The 25831-nt window shown below is 41.6% G+C and overlaps 1 protein-coding gene across 3 annotated transcripts in view; it reads right to left on the bottom strand.

Annotated features, from left to right (window-relative positions):
- The window catches only part of LOC115172226 (bromo adjacent homology domain-containing 1 protein), a 41557-nt gene extending 24704 nt beyond the window's left edge, over positions 1-16853 (bottom strand). For 2 of the 3 annotated variants that reach the window (XM_029729661.1, XM_029729479.1), the window contains exon 1: positions 16415-16853. The gene's annotated coding sequence lies outside the window, so the exon portion shown is untranslated. Of the gene's footprint in view, positions 1-5454; positions 5914-16414 lie in introns of those variants that run through there. The other variant, XM_029729571.1, reaches the window with a different exon arrangement.
- Positions 16854-25831: the final 8978 nt, after the last annotated feature.

The following is a 25831-nucleotide window of genomic DNA, read 5'->3' on the forward strand; positions in this document are numbered from 1 at the left end:
ATGGGTAACGATGCTTCGAGGGTGGTTGTTGTCGATGTGTTCCTGGTTCGAGCCCAGGTAGGGGCGAGGAGAGGGACGGAAGCTATACTGTTACACTGGCAATACTAAAGTGCCTATAAGAACATCCAATAGTCAAAGGTATATGAAATACAAATGGTATAGAGAGAAATAGTCCTATAATTCCTATAATAACTACAACCTAAAACTTCTTACCTGGGACTATTGAAGACTCCTGTTAAAAGGAACCACCAGCTTTCATATGTTCTCATGTTCTGAGCAAGGAACTTAAACGTTAGCTTTTTTACATGGCACATATTGCACTTTTACTTTCTTCTCCAACACTTTGTTTTTGCATTATTTAAACCAAATTGAACATGTTTCATTATTTATTTGAGGCTTTGATTTTATTGATGTATTATATTAAGTTAAAATAAGTGTTCATTCAGTATTGTTGTAATTGTCATTATTACAAATAAATTTACAAAACATTTTAAAAAATAACACTTTTTTATTTATTTATTATTTTTTTATTTTTTTAAATTCGGCCGATTAATCGGTATCGGCTTTTTTTGGTCCTCCAATAATCAGCACGGCGTTGAAAAATCATAGTCGTTCGACCTCTAGTCAGAATCGAGGGAAAGAAAAACAGAGCAAAGTACAGAGAGATCCTTGATGAAAACCTGCTCCAGAGCGCTCAGGAATGGGGCGAAGGTTCACCTTCCAACCGGACACCGACCCTAAGCGCACACAGCCAAGACAACGCAGGAGTGGCTTCGGGACAAGTCTCAATGTCCTTGAGTGGCCAAGCCAGAGCCCGGACTTGAACCAGATCTAACATCTCTGGAGAGACCTGAAAATAGCTGTACAGCGACGCTCCCCATCCAACCTGACAGTGCTTGAGAGGATCTGCAGAGGAGAATGTGAGAAACTCCCCAAATACGGGTGTGCAAAGCTTGTAGCGTCATACCCAAGACTCAAGGCTGTAATCGCTGCCAAAAGGTGCTTCAACAAAGGGTCTGAAAACTTATGAAAATGTGATATTTCAGTTTAAGTTTTTATGAATATGCAAAAATTCCTAAAAACCTGTTTTTGCTTTGTCATTATTGGGTATTGCGTGTAGATTGATGTTGGGGAAAAAAGATTTAATCCATTTTAGAATGAGGCTGTAACGTAACAAAATGTATAAAAAGTGAAGTGGTCTGGATACTTTCCGAATGTACTGTATACTGATTACTCATTCTCTGCTATCCATTTCTTACAGTGAAGTGGTAGGGCCCCTAGGGGAAGGGCTTAGGGGCCGAAATGAAACCATGCCAACAGGAGCCACATACCACAAAGAAGGTGGGTATCTATATCCACAACAAGACATTTCTCACAGAAATAACTGTATTCAAAAGTTGCCAAAAATGAATTCTACCATCTTATCCATTACCTTCACTTAAAGTCAAACATGATCATATGTATCAATCAATAGTCTGGTAGAATCAGGAGTATTTTTTTTAAGCAAACTCACTAAAAGGGATGAATAAAATGCAATGTGCTTTACGAAGAATCCAAACAGCCATTACAAGAGACATTTTATTCTTAACATCCAACATTAAGACTATTGATGGTTAATGACACTGTCTTAAGTGTTTGGAATTTTATACTGAAGCTGAAATAAGTAGTCATTATGAACAACACAATTAAATACCCTATAATTTGTAGGGATGCACAATATATATCGGTGTGCATATCGGAATCGGACGATATTAGCTAAAAATGCCAACATCAGCATGATGTCTAGTTTAACGCTGATGTGCAAAACCAATGTCAAAGCTGACGTGCATACCTATATAACGTAGGCAGATGACGTAATGATGCCACAAAAAATACAGCGTTACACAGAACAAAAGCAGAAAAATACTAAGTGCACACTTCCAACAACTAAACAAGTTCAAGTCGAGCAGTCATTTGAAAGAGTAAGAACATTTCAGCGAGACAACTCAAAAGGTGAAATCCATTGACACAAAGATAATGAAATTCATTGCCCTTGACAATCAACCGTTCTCTGTCGTGGATGATGTTGGCTTTCGTCAACCAATTAGGCGCTATTTTTCGGATGTTGCCCTACCGGAGTTACACAGTATTGTTGAAACACATCCATGGGCTACTTGCTATAGGGGTCCCTGCTATTAGCTCACGACTGACATTTGGACCAACGATGTCAGCCCCATGAGCATGCTGTCTGACAGCACAGTGGGTCAACAAGGATTTCGTACTGAGGAAAGCCGTGTTGCATGCTCAAGAATGGGCCGGTTCTCATACCACTGCTTCCATTTCAATGGCACTTGAGAACATGCTTGAAACTTGGAAACATGAACACACTCCTAGGGCCATTCTCTCTGAGCCTCTATACTGTGTCGACACCATGCTCGATACTAGGTACAAGGACCGCTACTTCGATGCAGACAAGAAACAGGGTTTGCATGAAATGTTACATACACAGCTGGACAAGATGGAAACGGACACAGTGACAGTGCGCTCCGAGGAAGAGAGGCCACGGACAAACAGAGCTGAAACTTCACTGCTTGACATGTATGATGAAATCCTGGTTGAGAATGAAACGACTGAACAAATTAACAATGAAACAGCACAGAAAGTAAATGAAAAATAGGTTCTGATTATATTTTACTGGTAATGGGGACATGCATAAATGCCAACAAAATAACTTTTTGGTCAGTGTGAGTGTAACCTTTATTTAACTAGGCAAGTCAGTTAAGAACAAATTCTTATTTACAATGACAGCCAACCCCGGCCAAACCCGGATGACGCTGGGCCAATTGTGCGCCGCCCAATTGTGCGCCGCCCAATTGTGCGCCGCCCTATGGGACTCCCAATCACAGCTGGATGTGATACAGCCTGGATTCAAACCAGAGACTGTAGTGACGCCTCTTGCACTGAGATGCAGTGCCTCAGACCGCTGCGTCCGTGTGTGTGTTAACTATTTAACTGTAAGGAAAATATTGGATATCGGTATCGGCCATAAATGTCATATCAGTGCATCACTAATAATTAGGGTTGGCACAATTACAATATAACCCTGTATCTGACAGTTATGGATGAAGACTGTCATGAAAATAAAATAACCGTAAAAAAAATATAGAACGTGCTTGGAACATCGAACCCTTGCAATATGACTGGTAAACTCAATACATCAGTACACTTGCAATGGCTGCCTGGTATTGTGATGCAATAATTTCCATGTACATTTTTTATTTATATATATTTTTTTAACTAGGCAAGTCAGTTAAGAACAAATACTTATTTACAATGACAGCCTAGGAACAGTGGGTTTACTGCCTTGTTCAGGGGCAGAAGAACAGATTTTCACCTTGTCAGCTCGGGGATTCGAACTAGCAACCTTTCGGTTACTGGCCCAACGCTCTAACCACTAGGCTAGCTGCTGCCATAATGTAGAATGTTCATTTAAATTATGTTAACTGATGTGGCTCATGCAATGGAATGTTTTTTTTAATGCCAATTGAGCTGAATCAACAAATCACAGCCCATATTAATGGGTACACTTCCTGCTTTTACTTTCTGCTTTTACTTCCGACTTTGCTCCTATGGGTACACTCGCAATGGCCGCCACCCATTATGCCATCATTCATTTGAATGAGGATTCCTGTTCTATTCATTGTATTTCTATGGCAGTACATGCAGTCAGGACACATTTTTTTGTATATCTTTTTTTTTTTTTTTAAACGTGTTCATTTAAAAAAAATATAGATAACCAATGCGATTCAAAACGGTTATGACTGAGACCACGGTCATTTGGCTGGCCATTTTACAGTCATCCAAAAATTCCATGACTGTCACAGCTCTACCTTTTAATACACAAATGTATATTTTAGTCAATAACATCAACACTAATCTACGAAATAATCCAATAAATCATGAAAATAGAGGTGTCAAAATATGACTAATCTATTTATGTTGAGCTGTGAATGATATCAATTTGGCCTTCTTAAGTAGTCATAAAAAAGGGATTCCTTGAAATTCACTTTCCATCTTCAGCAGAGATCATTGACCCTTCCACAGCACGATCCTGTATAATTGGGTCGAACTGCACTTCACACCGCTTGAGAAAATGTTGCTCCTGGTGGGTTTCTTTTTCATTTACCACCAAGAAGCAGTAAACTTTCCACAATGTAGTCTATTCCATATGCTTCTTCTGAAAGAACGTTCTAGAATTTCTGATTCTATGCGGAGATGCTAAACAATACTTAACAAAAGGAATGCAGCAAAACTGAAGCCATGCCGACGCACTCAAAACAAACAATATTGAAGAGATGAAAATAGTCAAAACATGATGGACCGTTATCGAGTACGTGAGAGGTCGGGGAGATTTCCATATGCATAGGGACAATCTGACACATTTTGGCATTTTAAACAGTCAATCAAATTCACCAAACATTCTAATCCAGCAGACATTACATTTCAGCAAACATTCTAAATCAGCAGAAACCAATTAGACAATTACATATTATTTGTATGAAATAATTGCTATATGACTGTAGAGCCCACTGCCACTGGTTTCATTCGGTAAACAAGTTACAAAACAAACAGTTATGTCCTGTGTTGCCTAGCCTACAGGCTACACAGACACCTAATAAGTATGTATCTATCTTGCCTACCATTTCTCAGTGCAAGCTACTCCACATTTAGACACAATTACTTCCATAACCAGGCATTCACCCTGACATTAATCTATGTAATTACATCTTAACACCGTGTGAGATATAGGGGCAATGACAAGGGGACCGACAACTTCCCCAAAATAACCCACAGGGTAAGGTGTTTTGAACTGATGCAGGGGGTATTCTGAACACTTTCGATGCCAGAACAAAAACAATAAACACGAGGCGTCGGCTTGCTTGTCGTGAAATGCTTTTCAGAGGGTCTACTCTACAGTCCATCTACATCGATTCACGCGCTACGTGTAACACCTGAGTTTCGCCCTGGTGACCTATTTGACTTGCACAAACATACACAACGTCCTATAGCCTACTTGAGGACATCGGGGCCGACATAACGTTACAGTAGGCAGGCTGCGCCTCGCTCGCTAGACGTCTGTGAGTAGCCTGCCATCTGAAGTAACTGCTATCTACGGGGCTGTGGGCGACCTGAACACAAACCGCAGCCAAAATAATGGTGCCACAAACACTTTTTCCCTGCTATTTATGAAAATAACATCGAAATAAATCGCTATTATACCACTACTTAGTCTAAAACCCCAAGGATATCGTATGCTAGCAAGCTACAGCTATCGATTTTGCATGGTAGAAGGGGTTTCGTTCTCCGAAGCGAAAATAGGTTCTGCACTCCTTTTTGGACGGGCTCCGAACGCAACTTCAACACTCCGCACTCGAAAATCGTTACGGAAGAAATATTTGAGAGATATTAACTTACACACTCCGACGACTCCGTCATACTATGCCTGGAGAAGCGTCGAAATAGTGGTGGACTGGTGTGATGGCTGAACTGATCTCTGTACTGACTGGGGGAGAGCTGGGGAGTGGAGAGAGAGAGAGAGGACGGTGGCTGCCTGCGCGATGTGCTTTGCTCTTCCTGGTTTGGCTTCACGGATTTGCAGAAACTTCATTTTAACCAATTGCTATACAGACAAGCCTCGCTGACATCCCAGTCTTCCAATAGCGAAAAGGCCTGGCGGTTAATTTCAAGACTAAAACCCAAAATATTTGTCGAATATGCGTCCCCCTGCGAAGTGGCTCGAATTAACTTGATTCAACTCGGTTAATTGCACCGGCTATGGAGCGATGTTGTCCGCCCTCATCGCCAGCCTCACCCTGGCATTTTGTCGTGACCAGACCACATTGAGTAAACCACTAGCTATATTTCCACACGTCTCCTGGTGTGTACAGCTATCACAACATTGTAATGTACACCCAAGAGAATGTAAAACATGCAGGGAAACACCAGTTCATTCTCATTGCCTGTGGTGGAATAAAATGAGAATGCTTTTCAAATAATAACCCTCCATTTTATTGGCCTAATTGATTTCTTAGCGTGCCCAAACAGTTAATTGGATATGGAAATAATTATAATTTCAATCAATATATTTCAAAGCCTAACACTCACTAGTATAGGGTCCACATGATTGACCCTTTGGACCAGGCATAAGCTGCTTCATGTGCATTAGGCTACCGCTATTACCAGTTTTATTAATCGCTTTATTACAGTATCTATTGCTATATTATAGGTACATGCAAACACCATCCAGTCATATTGCAGAGGAAATTAATCGAGCGTATTAATAATATGCGGGCCTCCACACTCCGTGTAATAACGGCAAATGAATATGATAAATTATAGTGATCAGGTCCTAGTTTTGTGTAGGTGTCAGGTGATTACAATGTAATAATGCATAGGCAGCAATTCTCAATAGTCTGGAGTTGCTTCCTCTCATTGTCTCCTTTCCTTCAGCAGCACAGATATGAAGGAACTGGACAGCTGAAAGCAAATCCCCAGTGGGTATCCACCATATTGCTTTTCCTTGGTATGGGTTTTCAGATATAAGCAGATGAATGAGAGGAAGCTCTTTTAGACTATCGAGATTAAGGAGAGGAGACAAGTAGAGGAAGCTCTTTTAGACTATCGAGATTAAGGAGAGGAGACAAGTAGAGGAAGCTCTTTTAGACTATCGAGATTAAGGAGAGGAGACAAGTAGAGGAAGCTGTTGAAGACTGTTAAGATTAACCCTATACGATTTTAAATCCCCCACAACACCATGTGCATTAAGGTGAAAAATGTGTGATTTCAAGGCCGAGACATCTGGCCACGCGACCACCAATCGTCGCTCTTTCAGATGTAGACTGTGTTTCCAGAGTATCCCTATTGAAGCCACGGTAATCTTTGTTAAAAAAATGTAGTGGAATGTCTGTCAATTGCATCATTTCGGTCAGAAAATTGGTTGAGGAAAAGGATTTGGGCTGCAAACTGAACAGAATGTAAATTATCAGACGACTTGAAGGCTTCAACTGAGACAACTGACATTGCTGCTGTATGGGATTTGTATAGATAGAGCCATCTCGATATGTGTAACATCTGTCCTATATACAAGTTAAACATTTCACTTTAAATCACACCGCAGCCATACATTGGATAATAATAACCAGTTAATAAACATTTTACACAGCCGCTCATATGACTGACAATTTGAAATATTTCATTGATATGTCAATAACTGAGGGCACAATCAGTAGTCAACTCCTGAAAAGTGCACTTCAGCTAAGCTAAATGCACTACCGTTTTCAGTTTCACACTGCACTGTCACAACAGTCCCAAGCCAGTAGCCTATCAGGAGTCCACTGCATTATAGGCTGATGAGACCTCTGTGATACAACCAAATTAAGCAGAATGCAAACAAGAACAAATATCTTATTGTCACATAGACAGATAGGTGCAGTGAAATGTGTTGTTTTACAGGGTCAGCCATAGTAGTACTGTGCCCCTGGAGCAAATTAGGGTTATTTGATTTTTCACCTTGACGGCTCGGGTATTCGCCTTAACCACTAGGCTACCGGCTGCTTCCCTACAAAACTACAGCTAGTGACTGAATAACTTTTATATACTATAGCCAACTACAGTACCCTCTACCCCAGAGATTAATGTCTAATCAGCAATAAACCAGGGCATCAAAGAGTAACCATTTATCTGTTTATAATCCTGCAAATGGAGACAAAAATCACTTTAATAATATTAAAACAAAAACAAGGAACCAAAAATCCTTGCATTGACAAGATTTAAACTACACTGTTTTAAGGTGATATATTAATCACAAACTCTATCCGTGGGCTGTTCACGAACAACATAAAGTAATGGAATTGTTTTTCAGCTCCGGTAATATGTAGCAGGAAGGAGAGAAAGAGCAGAGTGACTAATACAAAGTGGTAATTTCCCAAACCATTTATCTGATGACACTTCCATGCTGTACCCTCTTCCCCACCTAATGGCAAGGGAACATTTCTGTGCTGTTGTTTCCAGGGGACTTTTATCACAGTCAGTGACACCCTTACGTTTACAATGACACATACTTCCCATTCCCCTGTCCTCCATACAGGTGTGACTGGACTTGCTGTAATGATGTTGCACCCCAAACTTCATCTACACCTGTGAGAGATGGGCTATACTGTGTGAGGGGAACATCTGTAGAAGGGCGGTTTTGTGTAAAAGTCGACCTGAGCATGTGTAGCTCATGGGGATGTGTGAAACTTATTCCTCAGCCCAAGTGTCCCCACTTGAGCCAGCAAAAAGCTAGCTTTTTTGCGTGGCGCCGACTGGTAAGATGCTTCAGGAGGGCAGCCACGTGTGCTAGCAAGGCAGAGGTCCTGAGTCCGAGCCTCGTTGTGAGCCGAATCAGGAGGAAGCTGTACTGACTAAGCAAGAAGTGTGACGTCTTTTACACATGCACATTAAAGTTAGTCATTTCCATAATTATCCTTAAGGTCTACAGTATATGTTGGAGTTCAGGCTTCATTTGAAAAGTAGGAAATTGACTAAATTTGAAACATTACAGAGTAGGTGTCCAAGGCTATTAGAATGGGCTCAAATAGCTTGTTTTTCCACTCACAGCTGTCCCCCAGTGTTAGTTATGAAGATGAGATGTTAATGAAGCAATACAAACCAAATTGAAGTGTCTTGAGTTTTGTTTGCACGTTCTACAGTCTTATAAAGATAGCAGGTGATTGGGACAGGCAATGTTACAAAACATTTGTATGATTCTTTTGGGGCAAAACATGCACCTTACATCAGATCTTGAAATGTTCTCTGTGAAGCTAACTTTCATCAAGGTTGTATTTGGTCTATAATTGGTTTCTCCCTTTTCATTGTCAGTATCCTTTTTCACCGTGTTGATATCTGTAACATCCGTAACAGCTGTGGATGTGATGGCTATCGAGATTTACACATATCACACACACAGTGCATTCGGAAAGTATTCAGACCCCTTGACTTTTTCCACATTTTGTTACGTTACAGCCCTCTTCTATAATTGATTAAATTGCTTTTTTCCCCCATCAATCTACACACAATACCCCATAATGACATAGCAAAAACAGGGTTTGAATTTTTTGCTAATTTATTAAAAATAAAAAACATAAGTATTCAGACCCTTTACTCAGTACTTTGTTGAAACACCTTTGGCAGGGATTACAGCCTTGAGTCTTCTTGGGTATGACGCTGCAAGCTTGGCACACCTGTATTTGGTGAGTTTCTCCCATTCTTCTTTGCAGATCCTCTCAAACTCTGTCAGGTTGGATGGGGCGCGTCGCTGCACAGCTATTTCCAGGTTGGATGAGGAGCTTCGCTGCACAGCTATTTTCAGGTCTCTCCAGATATGTTAGATCGAGTTCAAGTCCGGGCTCTGGCTTGGCCACTGAAGGACATCCAGAGACTTGTCCCGAAGCCACTCCTGCGTTGTCTTGGCTGTGTGCTTAGTGTCATTGTCCTGTTGGAAGGTGAACCTTTACCCCATTCTGAGGTCCTGAGCGCTCTGGAGCAGGTTTTCATCAAGGATCTCTGTATTTAGCTATGTTCATCTTTCCCTTGATCCTGATTAGTAACCCAGTCCCTGCCACTGAAAAACATCCCCACAGCATGATGCTACCACCACCATGCTTCACCGTAGGGATGGTGCCAGATTTCCTCCAGACGTGACACTTGGCATTCAGGCCAAATAGTTCAATATTGTTTCTCAATGGTCTGAGAGTCCTTTAGGTGCCTTTTGGAAGGAAGGACAACCATCTCTGCAGCACTCCACCATTCAAGTCTTTATGGTAGAGCGGCCAGACGGAAGCCACTCCTCAGTAAATAGCACGACAGCCCGCTTGGATTTTACCAAAAGGCACCTAAAGACTCAGACCATGAGAATCAAGATTATCTGGTCTGATGAAACCAAGATCGAACTATTTGGCCTGAATGCCAAGCATCACGTCTGGAGGAAAACTGGCACCATCCCTACGGTGAAGCATAGTGGTGGCAGCATCATGCTGTGGGGATGTTTTTCAGTGGCAGGGACTGGGAGACTAGTCAGGATCGAGGGAAAGATGAACTGAGCAAAGTACAGAGAGTTCCTTGATGAAAACCTGCTCCAGAGCACTCAGGACCTCAGAATGGGGCGAAGGTTCACCTTCCAACAGGACAACAACCCTAAGCACCCAGCCAAAACAACGCAGGAGTGGCTTCAGGACAAGTGTCTGAATGTCCTTGAGTGGCCCAGTCAGAGCCCGGATTTGAACCCAATCAAACATCTCTGGAGACCTGAAAATAGCTGTGCAGAGACGCTCCTCGTCTAACCTGACAGAGCTTGAGAGGATCTGCAGAGAAGAATGGGAGAAACTCCCCAAATACAGGTGTGCTAAGCTTGTAGCATCATACCCAAGAAGACTCAAGGCTGTAATCGCTTGCAAAAGTGCTTCAACAAAGTACTGAGTAAAGGGTCTGAATACTTGTGTAAATGTAATATTTCGTTTTTTAAATTTTTTTATATACACACTACCGTTCAAAAGTTGGGGTCACTTAGAAATTTCTTTGTTTTCCATGAAAAACATGCATGAAATGAGTTGCAAAATGAATAGGAAATAGTCAAAATGTTGACAAGGTTATAAATAATGATTTTTCATTTAAATGATAATTGTGTCCTTCAAACTTTGCTTACGTCAAAGAATCCTCCATTTGCAACAATTTCAGCCTTGCAGACCTTTAGCATTCTAGTTGTCAATTTGTTGAGGTAATATGAAGAGATTTCACCCTATGCTTCCTGAAGCACCTCCCACAAGTTGGATTTGCTTGATGGGCACTTCTTACGTACCATACGGTCAAGCTGCTCCCGCAACACCTCAATAGGGTTGAGATCAGGTGACTGTGCTGGCCACTCCATTATAGACAGAATACCAGCTGACTGCTTCTTACCTAAATAGTTCTTGCATAGTTTAAAGCTGTGCTTTCGGTCATTGTCCTGTTGTTGGAGGAAATTGGCTTCAATTAAGTGCCGTCCACAGGGTATGGCATGGAGTTGCAAAATTGAGTGATAGCCTTCCTTCTTCAGGATCCCTTTTTCCCTGTACAAATCTTCCACTTTACCACCACCAAAGCACCCCCAGACCATCACATTGCCTCCACCATGCTTGACAGATGGCGTCAAGCACTCCTCCAGCATCTTTTCATTTTTCTGCATCTCACGAATGTTCTTCTTTGTGATCCAAACACCTCAAACTTAGATTTGTCTGTCCATAGCACTTTTTTCCAATCTTCCTCTGTCCAGCATCTGTGTTCTTTTGCCCATCTTAATCTTTTCTTTTTACTGGCCAGTCTGAGATATCGCTTTTTCTTTGCAACTCTGCCTAGAAGGCCAGCATCCCGGAGTCGCCTCTTCACTGTTGACATTGAGACTGGTGTTTTGCGGGTACTATTTAATGAAGCTGCTAGTTGAGGACTTGTGAAGCTTCTGTTTCTATGGACAGTTTGCGCTGTTCTGTGAAGGGAGTAGTACACAGCATTGTACGAGATCTTCAGTTTCTTGGCAATTTATCGCATGGAATAGCCTTCATTTCTCAGAACAAGAATAACAAGTTTCAGAAAGTTTAATGTTTCTGGCCATTTTGAGCCTGAATCGAACTCACAAAAGTTGATGCTCCAGATACTCAACTTGTCTAAAGGCCAGTTTTATTGCTTCTTTAATCAGAACAAGTTTTCAGCTGTGCTAACATAACTGCAAAAGGGTTTTACTAATGATCAATAATTAGCCTTTTAAAATGATAAACTTAGATTAGCTAACACAACGTGCATTTGGAACACATGAGTGATTGTTGCTGATAAATGGGCCTCTGTACACCTATGCCGTTTCCAGCTACACTAGTCATTTACAACATTAACAATGTCTACACTGCATTTCTGATCAATTTTATTTTAATGGACAAGAAAAAAAAATATTTCAAAAACAAGGACATTTCTAAGTGACCACAAACGTTTGAATGGTAGTGTATACATTTGCAAAAATGTCTACAAATCTGTTTTTGCTTTGTCATTATGGGGTATTGTGTTTAAATTGATGAGGGGGGGAAACAATTTAATCCATTTTAGAATAAGTCTAATGTAACAAAATGTGGAAAAAGTCAATGGGTCTGAATACTTTCTGAATGCACTGTAAATACTGTAGGCCTCATCTTCAGAAGCTTGTGCAGTCACCACTTTGTGTGCTTATATTCTTCAGACTTTTACTGAAGCAATTGCCCATATCTTGAAAATTGTGTTCTAGCTAAGATTCTCTTGTCAAATGTATACAGAAATGCATTTCTGACACATGGCAATACTGTTTATTTTTTTTCAATCTGTGAGGAGTCCTGGGGGCTCATTTATCAAAGGTGCATGCGCACCCAAAAGTGTGCGTATCTCAAAGTACAGCTCAGACCACACGTACACAATTTCTGGCAGTTGATCAGTTGTATTGCAAGCAAATATTGTTCTTACAGGGAATTTGAAGTGTTTGATGCACAGGAATTATAATAATGGTAGGCTAACAAAAACTTTGAAACGTGGGCCTAATGATAAAACAGATGCATTTGCGGTTGGTTAGGAGATCGCATAGCAGCATGTAGCCTAATGTGTTTATTTGACTTTATAGGCCTAAATCATATACTGCAGGACATGTCTCTCCATTTCTGACATTAATGGGTTATTCCAGTTAACAACAAATATTAGGCTACTATTTATCCATTGCTCATTCAATAGCCAAGTATGTGCGAAAGTAAATAAACCGGTAGCCTTTTGACAGTATAGGCTAGTATTGCTGTGTGGTAGGAGCATGAAACCATAGCCTATTTAATCTCAGAGACTATTTTTATTTTACCTTTATTTAACTGGGCAAGTCAGTTAAGAGCAAATTCTTATTTTCAATGACGGCCTAGGAACAGTGTGTTAACTGCCTTGTTCAGGGGCAGAACGACAGATTTTTACCTTGTCAGCTCAGGGATTCGATTCTGCAACCTTTCGGTTACTAGTCCAACGCTCTAACCACTAGGCTACCTGCCGCCCAAAGACAGGAGATAGAAACACAATCATGTCCTGAAACAAAATATTGAACAACAATTTGTCTTTTGCATAGAAGTGTGGGATGAAGCATTAACTTTTAAATTGTTGAAAAGACAATCTTGCAGAATGCGAGGCCAGTGTTTAGCACTCGCTATAGGTGGCATGCATTTAAAGTTGGAAGAAAGTCACTGCAAAAGATTACCACATTCTGCCAATACCGCTACAGAACTGTAATACATTTTGCCATTGCGCTTTAGAAACCATCATGGCCCAGTTCCAACATCTCAAAATCATACAGCAAATGAGAGCGTTGTTGTTAGCATACAAGGTGAATAGAGGGCGTTTTCAGGCAGGGTTGTAACCAATGATTTAAATATACACTAGATCACTGACAGGGGCTCTTTATTATGAATATCTACATTTGTTTTTGCCACGTTTATTCTATTACAGAAACCTTAAATGCATACTTTTAAATTGTGAGCTAAACATACAATGAAAAAATAAACGTAGAAAACATTTTCCTTAAAGTGAACTTTTTTAAAGTTCTAATGTTACCTTCCCCCACCACCACAACAACAAAAATACATGTCATTTTGTTCTTGAAACATTTAATTGAAATACTGTAGAATTCCATTAATTTCTGTGGAGGACTGCTCCTTCTGGGGAGTGCCAGTAAGGCTGACCGGTGGCTTCAAAGCCTCTCACTGGCCAATACACAGCATCAACCATCCAGGGTTTACATCATTGGTTGTTACGCTTGTTCACGAGCGTAGAAAAATAGTATGGCTCTGATCTATTAATGAACACATGCACATGTGTTGCGTGTGACAGTTTGATAAATCCCAATAATTTATTGCGCACGCAAATCCTAGAATCTCCACGTATGCAAGAATTTTGTGAGAAATTTAAACAGTTGATAAATTAGGCCCCTGGAGTCTTTTTCAAATGAAAGGCCCCCAAAATATACTGACTTTATCCAGTGTCTTCTAAAGTAGATTGGCAGTATAGGCACATGTAAGGCCTATATGGTCTCATTTGCATATTTTGAGACACTATATATACACACAAAGGTATGCGGACAACCCTTCAAATTAGTGGATTCAGCTATTTCAGCCACACCCATTGCTGACAGGTGCAATCTCCATAGACAAACATAGGCAGTAGAATGGTCTTACTGAAGAGCTCAGTCACTTTCAACATTGCACCGTCATAGGATGCCACCTTTCTAACAAGTCAGTTCGTCAAATTTCTGCCCTGCTAGAGCTGCCCTGGTCAACTGTAAGTGCTGTTATTGTGAAGTGGAAATGTCTAGGAGCAACAACGGCTCAGCCACGAAGTGGTAGGCCACACAAGTTCACAGAACGGGACCGCCGAGTGTTGAAACACATAGCGCTTAAAAATCGTCTGTCCTTGGTTGCAACACTCACTACCAAGTTCCAAACTGGCTCTGGAAGCAACGTCAGCACAAGAACTGTTCGTCAGGATCTTCATGAAATGGGTTTCCACGGCCGAGCAGCCGCACACAAGCCTAAGATCACAATGTGCAATGCCAAGTGTCGGCTGGAGTGGTATAAAGCTCACCGCCTTTGGGGCAGTGGAAACGCATTCTCTGGAGTGATGAATCACACTTCACCATCTGGCAGTCCGACGGATGAATGTGGGTTTGGCTGATGTCAGGAGAACACTACCTGCCCAAATGCATAGTGCCAACTGTAAAGTTTGGTGGAGGAGGAATAATGGTCTGGAGCTGTTTTTCATGGATCGGGCTAGGCCCCTTAGTTCCAGTGAACGGAAATCTTAACGCTACAACATACAATGACATTGTAGACGATTCTGTGCTTCCAACTTTGTGGCAACAGTTTGGGGAAGGCGCTTCCCTGTTTCAGTATGACAATGCTCCCATGAACAAAGCGAGGTCCATACAGAAATGGTTTGTTGAGATCAGTGTGGAGGAACTTGACTGGCCTGCACAGAGCACTGACCTCAACACCATTGAACACCTTTGGGATGAATTGGAACACCGACTGTGAGCCAGGCCTAATCACCCAACATCAGTGCCCTCCCTCACTAATGCTCTTGTGGCTGAATGGAAGTAATTCCCCTGCAACAATGTTCCAACATCTAGTGGAAAGCCTTCCCAGAAGAGTGGAGGCTGTTATAGCAGCAAAGAAGGGACCAACTCCATATTAATGCCCATGGTTTTGAAATGAGATGTTCTGTGTCGTATGTACACACACCATGATACTGACTCAGAGAAACATGCGACAAAGAACATAATAACAATATACGTTAAAGAAGCACAAAGCTTAATACATGTGTTATAAGGGATCATAAGAAGGATAAAGTTTTAAACTAAACTAAATGTTATGCTCGTTGTTGAGTCATGCATCCAGGTGGGTTAACAAGCTAATAATAATTGGATGTGTGAAATAGGACAAATAAGCACATATGTGCATGTTTGTATTCACAAGCATGTGATGAATTTGAAATATGTTTTTGTACATATCCCACTCTCCCTAGGCTGAGTGGGGTCACGGCCAGGTTCTATCAATGACGACCCTGGAGCAATTAGGGTTGAGTGCCTTGCTCAAGCGCACGTCAACATTTTTCACCTTGTCGGATCGGGGATTCGAACTAGCGACATTTCGTTTACTGGCCCAACGCTCTAACTGCTAGTCTACCTGCCACCATATAAAATAATATATTTAGCTGTAACATTGCCTAATTGTTGTATTTATTGAAGACTAAAAATACATTTATTGGTAACTACACCAGATTTCAAAACTAATTGCACGCTTTTGAATCACAACATCGACTCTATTGCTCCGAATGCTCACTTCTTGGCTAGCACGAGTAGCAGTGACACAGTGGTTTCCAACCAGGGGTACTAGGACTCCTGGGGGTACTTGGCCTATCCACAGGGGGTACTTGAGAAGACTCATGAGACCATAGGCTTACTGGTAAAATGCACATGAGTGGTTACTACAGGGGTACTCCGAGCAGAGCAAAGTTCAGATGGTGGTACAGTAACCACTGCAGTAGCATACACGGGCTGGAGTGTATGACCACTATACATCGCGCACGCTTTTAGGCTAGCAGCACAGCCAAGTACCACTCCCCGAAACAATTTCCTTTTTTCATGGCTACTTGACTCATTAATGCACACACACGACTCGAAACAAACATAGCAAACGCAATCGCCATCACTGGAAGAACAGCGAAATAGTATGGGCCAGTTTAGTGGCATTATCTAGCTAGCTAGCTACCTAGCTACTCCACGAACGAACCCATGAGAAAAGAGGCAGCAACGCCAGCTACTCACCCGTATGGGTCTCCGTGGCACTCCTGTCCTAATTGGCACGCTAACAATCTGCAATCTTGGTATAATACTCTCCAGGACACCTTGTTGTTTAACAGAGGTGGATAGCTAACAACTACGAACTATCTAGCTAGCTAGTTGTCCGATGCTGGGGCTGCTGGATTCTGCTCTTTACTTGAAGTGCTTGTCTCAGCGAACGTCAATGTCGCCGAATTAGATGTGGCTTCCTCTAGCCTTTCCACACTCTTTTCGAGGAACCCCCCAAAAACAATCGACGAAAGAAGTAAACAACTCCAAGCATCATCCTATTTGCCGAAAGGTACTCCCTAGCGTTAGCTACATCAACTCAAACACGGACCTATTTCCACACACGAGTTGATACCGTTGACTGGGGCGGGCTAAAGTGTAGAGATACACGTCGCTTTATCCGTTATGGCACTGTGCAACCTAGCTGCACTGTGTGGCAGTTTTCAGTTGCGCACCAGTGACAAATAAGGCTGCTCGCCAGAAACCCAAGTGCTGTAGCTAAGCTACTCTGTTGCACTGGCTGTGAAAAGTGTACCAATCCTCAGCAGACCCGGGCTTCAAGGCAGGTAAAACATCTCAGAAATGTTTTCTTCGCATTTTTTTGGCAGTGTAGCGTATTTTACATAACAGCATCACCCAAGAGGGGTGTGTGTCCGATCACATTTGAGGGCAACATGGAGATACTTTTGAAAGGGGCACCAGCGCTTGGTCGGCAATCGTTCAACAGCAATATAGGGGGTATTGAGCCTTTACGGGTCCGTCCCCCAGGATGAAACTTTTTATATAGCATAGCCTAAACTTGGGTTAATGAACATGCATCCATTTTAGACAAGGCTACCACAAAATTAACAGGTGGAGGCACTCAAACACAGGCTATCCTCCTGCAAATGTTTCTATTATTTAGCATATTTGAGGAATCACCGACCTAAACAACCATGGATCTGAGTATCTTTGTATATGAGATCTGGAGACTACCACTGCAGACGACATACTAAATGGCCTAACAGCATTTCAATTAGTTCATTCATGCACGGCTACCTACTCAATTGTCTTCACAATCCTTTTGGGGCAAGTAGAGGCTGGACTTCGCTCTAATATTGCCTTTGATATTGGGTGCGTTCGTAAATTCAATCTGGAGTGCCAAGAGCGCTCAGTGAGCTCTGGGCGTTCGTAAATTCAATCTGGAGTGCCAGAGAGCGCTCAGTGAGATCTGGGCGTTCGTAAATTCAATCTGGAGTGCCAGAGAGCGCTCAGTGAGCTCTGGGCGTTCGTAAATTCAGAGCGTTGTCAGATTGTCTGTTCGTAAATTCAGAGCGTTGTCAGATTGTCTGTTCGTAAATTCAGAGCGTTGTCAGATTGTCTGTTCGTAAATTCAGAGCGTTGTCAGATTGTCTGTTGGTAAATTCAGAGCGTTGTCAGATTGTCTGTTCGTAAATTCAGAGCGTTGTCAGATTGTCTGTTCGTAAATTCAGAGCGTTGTCAGATTGTCTGTTCGTAAATTCAGAGCGTTGTCAGATTGTCTGTTCGTAAATTCAGAGCGTTGCGCGGAGCGTTCTGACCTCACAATGGCAGTCAAGCACCCAAGCTAACTGGCTAAAGTTAGCTAGCTAGCTAGCTTGCTAGATATTTCCAGATATTAATGAGAGAACTCCTCACTCTGACCATTTTACTTGCCATAACAGAGCTGTTTAGGCTGTTTTCATGTTATCCAGAGCGTTGGTGACTGTAACTGTGCTGCCGGCAACAATTTAATTAAGCTTTTTTGCCGATTTTTACAACACCGGCCATATTCAACTGGGTGTTGAGCGCCCTTAGTCAGCAACTGTTGTTGCAAAATGTGATAATGTGAAATACATTGGTTGCCATGGTTTTCAACCAACCCTAATCACCTAAATCAAGATTGGGTATTGAAAAATCATTAGTGACCCTTAACTCAGCAAAGTGGCACAAACCTCCCTGAATACTAGAAATTGCTTTCTTGCCTAGCAGTAAGGAGCGTGAGACTGTGGCCTAAATGTGTTACTCTCCAGCAGTATTTGATTTAATAGCTGGAGTTATGATGCATTCTATATTATTGTTGTGATCCTCTCTATATGAGCCACGTTACAATTCCCAAGAGGGTTAACCCTATTGGTGCGATGCGTAGGGTGTTTGCCTTTCACGCCTGGGACCCGTTCACTACGTTGGTGTCAGAAGTAAGATGGCAGCCGTGAGGGGGCAACCGGACGTGTGAGGGGTCCGTGGCAGGTCGAAGCATGAGGAATTGCCTTCCCGTTCGGAGGGTGCAGTGTAGCAATCCTCTCGCTATATGAGCCACACTACAATTCCCACCAAATGGGTTAACCCTATTGGCGCAATGCATATGTTGATTGCCTTTTACACCAGCAACTTTGGTTCGCATCCTTGTCCCTCCGTTCGCTACATTATAATACCAAAGCCACAAAACTGCAGTGGGATCTGCTTCTACAATATAGCCCAAATTTTCTTCATTTTACCCTTTAAAGAAGTTCGGTGTCTGGGTGAAATCGATATCAGTGTGCTAGCTTAGCAGTATTAGCTTCCTCCTTCTCTGAATACAACTCGGGGTAAACTGTCTGTACCACAGTTCAAACCCAGTGCCCTCTGCCTCACTAACACAGGTGACTGCCCTCCTTGACAACATGCTAACCAGTTGAGCTATAGAAAAGGCTCCAATTCAGCAACTACATTGGCGACATTTCCAACTAGCTGTGGAGTAGAGCTTTTCACGGGTCCTGGTGGGATCTAATTACCCGGGACCCGACCTGGACCCCATTGGGTTTGAGTCCAAAATTCAAACTTTTCCCTCAGGTCTGGGTTGGGTCCTGTTTTATTGTCATCAGGTCTCGGGTCTATGTGTAACCGGTGTGAAATAGCTAGCTAGTTAGCGGGGTGCGCGCTAGTAGCGTTTCAATCGGTGACGTCACTCGCTCTGAGACCTTGAAGTAGTTGTTCCCCTTGCTCTGCAAGAGCCGCAGCTTTTGTGGCGCGATGGGTAACAATGCTTTGTGGGTGTCAGTTGTTGATGTGTGCCGAGGGTCCCTGGTTCGAGCCCAGGTGGGGCGAGGAGAGGGACGGACGCTATATTGTTACATTGGTGCCGTGACCCGGATCACTGGTTGCTGCGGAAAAGGAGGAGGTCAAAAGGGGGGTGAGTGTAACTGATGTGAAATGGCTAGCTAGTTAGCGGGGTGCACGCTAATAGCATTTCAATTGGTAACGTCACTCGTTCTGAGACCTTGAAGGTGTTGTTCCCCTTGCTCTGCAAGGGCTGCGGCTTTTGTGGCGCGATGGGTAACGATGCTTCGAGGGTGACTGTTGTCTGTGTGCAGAGGGTCCCTGATTCGGGGAGAGGAGAGGGACGGAAGCTATACTGTTACATATGTAACTAAAGTCGATAGACCTGAGTGGACTCGAATGGACCTGACCACGGCTCTGCATAGCCTATAGCATATTTATTTTCTAATAAGGTGAATTTACTGACATATAGAAGGCCTAGCACACATATACAGACCTATTTGTTTATCAGAAGAGCAACTCAGCTGATAAACATAATTTTTTTGTTACTCGGGTCCAATCGGTTTTGATCTAGACCCGGACCCATTAGGGTACGGGTTGGGTCTAGGTCTGGTTGTCCTCGGGTCCATTCGGGTTCGGGTCCCCCTTTAATACAAAATATCGGGTCCATTCCTATCCGGGTCTGATTGTCCTCGGGTCTGTTCGGACCAACTTTTTGGACCCGAGAAGACCTCTACTGTAGAGTGAGCTTACGGCACGTTCACTCACCACCTATAAACTCGCTTCACAGCGACCCCAGCTGTTGAGCTGAGCACTACGCTTACGGCACGTTCTTGTTTCCGTTACACAGTGACATGCCCCTGGTCACTCTATATTCCGCTTTGTTTTTCATGTTAGTTTATTTTCCATTTTTTCATGTTTTCGGTATCCTCTTTACCCGGAGCAACAACAATGTCACAATGCATATGATGTAGGCCAATCTGGAAACTGTAGAATGTCTACATTACACACAATTCCATCTGCTTCCATGCCATTATGTGATGTCATTTAAATGCATCATAGTGGATGCATCATAATGCTTTGGTAAAAATCTCAATGACCAAACTGTATGACTCTGCAAAACAGGTGTTGGAGGGAAAAGGTTTCCACTCCTATATCAACAACTGCATATCCCATGGCTCTGTAGCTGCCCTGTTTTCCCCAAGATTTTATATCAATATCAAATAATTTCTGGGTAACAAATAAGTACCTTATTGTAATAGTTTTCTATTGAAATGATAAAAAATAAACAAAAATAGCTTTTTAGCAAAAAACTATTTCTCAAGGAAGAATTTAGCTAGGACTGTCTGGGGGTGGTCTGAGTGGGGAGGAGAAAACTAGCTGTTATTGCCAGAGATGTTTGGAACTCTTTTTGTTATTGCACTGTTAACTAATTTACCGCCTTGTGAATCAAATTATACATTTCCAATTATTTACCACCTGCAATGGTTGATTTTCTATATTTTAGGCTCATAAGAAGTACGTTGTCCGGATACATGCCATAGGCCACTTTATATTCTACTGTGTTTTGTATTTTTGTTTATTTGTCCGTTTTTATTTTTTTATCTTGGTAACCAGAGCAACAACAATGTCACAATGCATATGATGGAAAATTACTTTATTACCCATAATGCTTATTGATTTAACATTCCATTGTAATTCCAATTACCATGGCAATTATATGTCACAATACTAATTATATTTATATGCTGTATGGCAGGCCAGTGACTTTTGCAACCAAATTATATTACTTTGTCCAATCGCACACAGGCTTTTATGGTCACACAAGGTGCCACCTGTGGATTCAAAATGAGTAGCCTTACAATTATTTACATGGCCCCAGTTCAATTTGCAACCAAATGGGTTTTTATAAAAATAACCATAACATTTCAAAAATATACGAAATTGTAGTTCTCAAAGATGCAATTGAAAATTAATTAATCAAATCCAATGATTTACCAACAAGTATAGACAACCTAGATGGGAAACTATTGAGAATGGTAGCAGACTGTATTGCCACCCCTATTTGCCATGTCTTTGACCAAAGACTAAAGGAGTGTGTATGTCCACAGGTGTGGAAGGAAGCTAAAGTAATTCCACTTCCTAAAAATAGTAAAGCACCCTTTCCTGGCTCTAACAGCCACCCAATCAGTTTGCTGCCTGTTCTTCGTCAACTGATGGTGTAAAATGTGTTTGCGGTATCCCTCAGGGAAGTTGCCTTGGGCCAATGTTTTTATCAGTTTTTTTTTAAAGCTAAACTTGCTTTTTGCCTTAGTAACCTCTGGTGGCATAGCATTCCACGATGACTTTATACGTACAGTGCCTTCAGAAAGCATTCACACCAAATGTTGTTCTGTCACAGCCTGAATTTAAATTTGATTAAATTGAGATGTTTGTCACTGGCCTACACACAATACCCCATAATGTCAAAGTTATTTTTTATTTTACAAATTAATAAAAAATGTAAAGCTGAAATGTCTTGAGTCAATAAGTATTCAACCCCTTTGTTATGGCAAGCCTAAATAAGTTCAGGAGTAAACATTTACTTAACAAGTCAGACAATAAGTTGCATTGACTCACTCTGTGTGCAATAATAATGTTTAACATGATTTTTCAATGACTACCTCATCTCTGTATCCCTAACATACAATTATCTGGAAGATCCCTCAGTCGAGCAGTGAATTTCAAACACCAAGGAGGTTTTCCAATGCCTCGCAAAGAAGGGCACCTATTGGTAGATGGATAAAAATGTAAAAGCAGACATTGAATATCCCTTTGAGCATGGTGAAGTTATTAATTACACTTTGGATGGTGTATCAATACACCCAGTCACTAAAAAGATACAGGTGTCCTTCCTAACTCAGTTGCTGGAGAGGAAGGAAACAGCTCAGGGATTTCACCATGAGGCCAATTGTGACTTTAAAACAGTTACTGAATTTAATTGCTGTGATAGGAGAAAATGTAGGATGGATAAACAACATTGTAATGAATCTACAATACTAACCTAATTGACAGAGTGAAAAGAAGGAAGCCTTTACAGAATAAAAATATTCCAAATCATGCATCCTGTTTGCAACAAGGCACTGAAGTAATACTGAAAAAAAAGGTGGCAAAGCAATTAACTTTTTGGCCTGAATACAAAGTGTTATGTTTGGGGTAAATCCAATACAACACAGTACTGAGTACCACTCTCCATATTTTCAAGCATAGTGGTAGCTGCATCATGTTATAGGTATGCTTGTAATCATTAAGGACTGGGGAGCTTTTCAGGATAAAAAAAATAAAGTAAATGAAACTAAGCACAGGCAAAATCCTAGAGCAAAACCTGGTTCAGTCTGCTTTCCACCAGACACTGGGAGATGAATTCACCCTTTCAGCAGGACAATAACCTAAAACACAAGGCTAAATCTACACTGGAGTTGCTTAGCAAGAAGACAGTAAATGTTCCTGAGTGGCAGAGTTACAGTTTTTCTTGAAAATCTATGGCAAGACCTGAAAATGGTTGTTTAGCAATGATCATCAACCAATTTGACAGAGCTTGAAGACATTTTAAAATAATCATGGGCAAATGTTGCACAATCCAGGTGTAGAAAGCTCTTAGAGGCTTACCCAGAAAGACTCACAGCTGTGATCTCTGCCAAAGGTGATTCTAACGTATTGACGGAGTGAATACTTATCTAATCAAGATATGTTATGTTTTATGATATGTTGTATTTTTCATACATTTTGCACAAATGTAATACTTTTTCTTCCACTTTGACATCACAGTATTTGTGTAGATTGTTGACAAAAAGTGACAATTAAATCCATTTTAATCCCACTTTGTAACACAACAAAATGTGGGAAAAGTCAAGGGGTTAGAATACTCTGTGAAGGCACTGTAAAAAGCTAGCCAAAGTCCCTTGTAGAATTTGTATGAAGCCATATCATATCTCTATTAAAACATTCAGTTCTAACAGCAGCATTAGGTAAAACCACTGGAGCATGTTCAGATTTTTGGCCCATGCAGTCTAGCGTGGTACTGTTAGAACACTTACTATATGTGGCGGTCAGTCAAGTGGCCATTTTGTCCTGTTTAGGTCAAAAGAGATAATGGCAAATGGCCAACAGCGAGGGCACAAGGAGCATAGCCTAGTAGTCTCTACTATGCAACAAATGACTCGTCTTTATGATTCTTGTTTGAGGTACTGTATTTGAAGGCATTAAAAGCTCCTTGGAAGCACCCAACTTTATTCAGATAAAATAAAAGCACACAATTGGAGGACGAAGGGGGAATTCAATGTTCCAAAGCGTTATTGTCCATTTCAGGGTAAACATTTCTATTCCTTTTCGACATGGTTTCCACAGTAGACACATAATACAATTGATGATTAAAAGCTGATGCAGGAGGGAAGTGGGTCTGTTTGTAAGAGAGTAGAGGAGAAGTAACGGGTTTAAACAAGGCTGTGTGGTGGTAGCTGGAGACCTCGTTTGGAGACTGTTGGAACAAACAGACAAGATGGGACATGATCTAATGTGCTATGGTGTTAGAACAGCAGGGCTGAGGACATTTTATCTCTTCACTCACGCACCAGCAGACACTCACTTGCCCATTCTGGGTTGCTGGGGATACATCTCAATAGTCTAAAGTGGTTTCCTTTCCTTGTTTTCTTTTCCTCAGTTACGCTTTAAGGCCACTTAAGGGAAAACTTCACCAAAAAACTATCTTTTGGTATTTGTTTGGTATTAGTCCATTGTTGATATAGTCCCAAAATGCTTTGCATGACAGAAATCAACTATTCAAGATACAGTATATAACTTTCAAAATGCAGAAATACAGCAGGTATGATGCATTCCTCCCATCGTCTCCTGTCCTCACCACCAGGCACTCACTCACTCACTCTCTGTATGTATCTCAATCCACTAATTGTTTCCTCTCCTTGTCCCTTGTCCACACTCATACACCACTGGGCACTCTCTCTCTCTCTTTCTCTCTTTTTCTCTCTCTCTGGTCTGACTGCATCTCAATCTCGTTCTAGTAAGTTGACCCTTCCCTTCTGCTCTCGTTCACTCCCCTTTACAGATCTCAAATGAGACCGGGTAAATGTTAAAGACAGAACTGTCAGTGCTGATGGAGGAAAAGAGATGTGCCGTGAAATAACACTGTCTACCTGTGAATCATAGACTGCCTGCTGAAATTGGCAAAAGCTTTTCATCACGATTTTACACTCCTCCCTCACAATTCACCAGTGTAGTGATATTGTGTTATTACAGATTTCCGCACTCTGTACTATCCACTGAGAATCAATCCCCACATCTTTACTCGCTGTCATATTTTGATGAGTGTGTCTTGCTTCATGAAGGCTTCCTTACAACCAAGAGAAATGAGGGAGGGGGGTGAAGAGATGAAATGGTGAGGGGGTAGAGGAGTGAAAGATGGAGAGAGTATTACAGTAAGAGAGTGAAAGTAAGGGAATGAGAATTAGGACAGAGAGATGGAATGAAGGGATGAGAGATTGAGGACAAAGAAGCGAGGGAGTGAACATGAGGTATTAAAGGAAAGAATAAAGAGAGATGGTGAGATAGAAAGGGTGAGAGTCTGAGGGATTGAAAGATTGATGAGAGGAACGAGGAAGAGTGTGAAAGGATGAGTGAACGTTCAGTGATTTTGAAATAGGTGTGTTTTACGTGCATCAAATCCAAATACCTGTATGCTGTACTAATTATAATTGTGCCTACATTTTATGCTCTCGCTCCATTTCCTGTTAATCTCTCTATTAATCCACACTGTGTAACCGCTGACAACCTAGAAATGTAACCCATTTTCTATTTGTTGTCCTTACAGGAAGGGCCTTATATGGAACTTGTCTGACTTCGGAGTAATTCTAAGTGGGAGGAGAGGTTTTGTTTAGGCACTTTTACATCCTATGTCTGAATTAAACCCATATTATGATCATCAGAATTGAATGAAATTAAATTCTTAGAGGTACTGATTTTTTGCTTCCATATGATTTTAGGTGAGACATGTTTGCAATGGAAGTAATAACTCAGAGGAAGATTGTGTGAGTTGAGTTGAATGGGTAAAAATCAACCTCTACCTCCTTACGCAACAACCCAATTTAATTATGCCAGCTAATTTATTTGTGCCATGCAGTGGTATAAATGTTGAAAGTTAGACTCAGTGTTCTCATCTCAGAGTTGAGGCTGTCCAAACGAAGCTCCAAGGTGCAATTTAAGGGACTCCCAGTCCCAGGCCTCTGCTTTTCCAGCATCCTCTGCTTCCTTGTCACCTAATGAGCTCAACCAATCAGCAGTCTGGGTTCAGATGCCTTTGAAGGC

This window comes from Salmo trutta, chromosome 1, assembly GCF_901001165.1.
Source record: "Salmo trutta chromosome 1, fSalTru1.1, whole genome shotgun sequence".
In the NCBI taxonomy this organism is placed as follows: Eukaryota; Metazoa; Chordata; class Actinopteri; order Salmoniformes; family Salmonidae; genus Salmo; species Salmo trutta.